A 2,065-nucleotide genomic window follows, 5' to 3' on the forward strand; every position below is an offset into this window, starting at 1 on the left:
TTCTTTCTCTAGTTGTTTTAGGTGTAAGTTTGGATTGTTTATTTAAGATTTTTCTTGTTTCTTGACATGAGACTGAATTGCTATATACTGCCCTATTAGAACTGCTTTTGCTGCATCCCATAGGTTTTGGGTTGTTGCGTTTTCATTATCATTTGTTTCTAGATATTTTTTGAATTTCTTCTTTGATTTATTCAGTGATCTATTGGTTGTTTAGTAGTAAGTAGTTTAACTTCCATGTGTTTGTATTTTTATAGTTTTTTTTTTTTTTTTTTACTAAAATTTTATAATACTTTATGCAGTCTTTTCAAGATGAATGTCCATTTTCTCAGTTTCTGTTTTTGGCATAATGTTCATTATTTCTAGTGGAGTTAAAACCTCCTGAACCCCACTCAGCACTATTTAAAATTTGAAATTCCTCTGTTTCTGGGTAAACTATCTATTCACAAATGAGCTGTGCAATTCAATCACCTTTCTTTTTCAAACTTTTCTTTGCAAAAATTAAACATTACAACACCAACATTTCCTCCATAACCTTCATCTATAATACCATCTCCCACATCTGTGGAGTATTTTTTAGCTTAGCCAAAATGTGGAGCTACTCTTCCATAGCACCTAGAAGGAAGAACTATCTGAATGTTAGTTTTAATGAGGCCTTTCTCCACTGGTGATACTGTGTAATCATAGGCACTATACTGATCATAGCCCACAGACTTTGTGGACCCTTTGGTGGGGTGGTACTGTGTCCTGAGAGCTGGGTCAAATGGGGCTGCATGCTACACTCTGGTGAGGTCTGAGCCTATTTGCTGGGGGAGATGAATTGGGTCTCTTGAGAACAGGGAATGGCAGGAAAACTGTGAGCTCAAGTATAAGCAGGGGAACGAGAACAGAATGAACTCAGCACACAAGATCTAAACTTCCCACCAATCACTCCCTTTCTGTGGTTGATTCTAATCTCATAGCATTGTGGTCAGAAAAGATGCTTGATTCCATTTCACTTTTCTTAAATTTGCTGAGGTTTGAGTTGTGATCCAAGATGTAATCTACCCTGAAGAATGTTCCATGTACAGTTGAGAAGAAAGTATATTCTTCTGCTTTCAGATGGAAGGTTCTATAAATACAAATTAAGTCTATCTGGTCTATTGTGTCATTTAAGGATTGTGTTTCCTTATTAATTTTCAGTCTGGGTGTTCTGTCCATTGTTAAATGTTAAATGTTAGAGTCCTCGAGTATTGTTGTATTACTGTTGATTTCCACTTTTGTGGATGTTAATATTTAATATTTTAATATTTTTTATTTGTACTTGAGTTTTGTTATTTTGATTATATATGTCTTTACATGCTTCTCCTTGGGTTTATTCTGTGTGGGATTCTCTGTGCTTTTTGGACTTGTTTAGCTATTTTCTTTCCTATGTTAGGGAATTTTTCAACTATAATATATTCAAATATTTTCTTAGACTCTTTTTCTTCTTCTTCTGGAACCCTTATAAGTCAAAAGCTGGTATGATTAACATTGCCCCAGGGTTCTCTGAGATTGTCCTCTTACCTTTGCATTTTTTCTCTTTATTCTGCTTTGTGGCAGTTATTTCTACCATCCTGACTTCCATCTTACTTATTTTTTTTCCTGCTTCAGTTATTCCAGTGTATTTTTCATTTTAGTTATTGTGTTGTTCATAATTGTTTGTTCTTTAGTTCTACATCCTTGTTATACATTTCTTGTATTTTCTCCATTCATGGCTCTATTCTGTTTCTAAGATCTTAAATCATCTTAACTATCATTACTCTGAATTCTTTTTCAGGTAGGTTGCCTATATACTCTTCATTTATTTGGTCTTGTGGATTTTTACCTTGCTTCATTGTCTGTTGGATACTTCTCTGTCACCTAATTTTGTCTATCTTACTGTGCTTGTGTTCTCCTTTCTTTAGGCAACTGGGTCATAGTTCCTCTTGCTTCTGCCTCTTGGTGGGTGAAGTTGGCCCTGGGGCTTGTGTAGGTTTCTTTGTGTAGGGACCAGTGGGTGGAGCTAAATCTTGTCTCTCTAATGGGCAAGGCTGAGTCAGGTGGTATG

The 2,065-nt window shown here is 35.4% G+C and overlaps 1 pseudogene; it reads right to left on the bottom strand.

Moving 5' to 3' along the window:
• Window positions 1–325: 325 nt before the first annotated feature.
• Window positions 326–1,591, bottom strand: LOC123334373 (annotated as a pseudogene).
• Window positions 1,592–2,065: the final 474 nt, after the last annotated feature.

The sequence above is a fragment of the Bubalus bubalis genome, chromosome 7 (assembly GCF_019923935.1).
Source record: "Bubalus bubalis isolate 160015118507 breed Murrah chromosome 7, NDDB_SH_1, whole genome shotgun sequence".
Classification (NCBI taxonomy): Eukaryota; Metazoa; Chordata; class Mammalia; order Artiodactyla; family Bovidae; genus Bubalus; species Bubalus bubalis.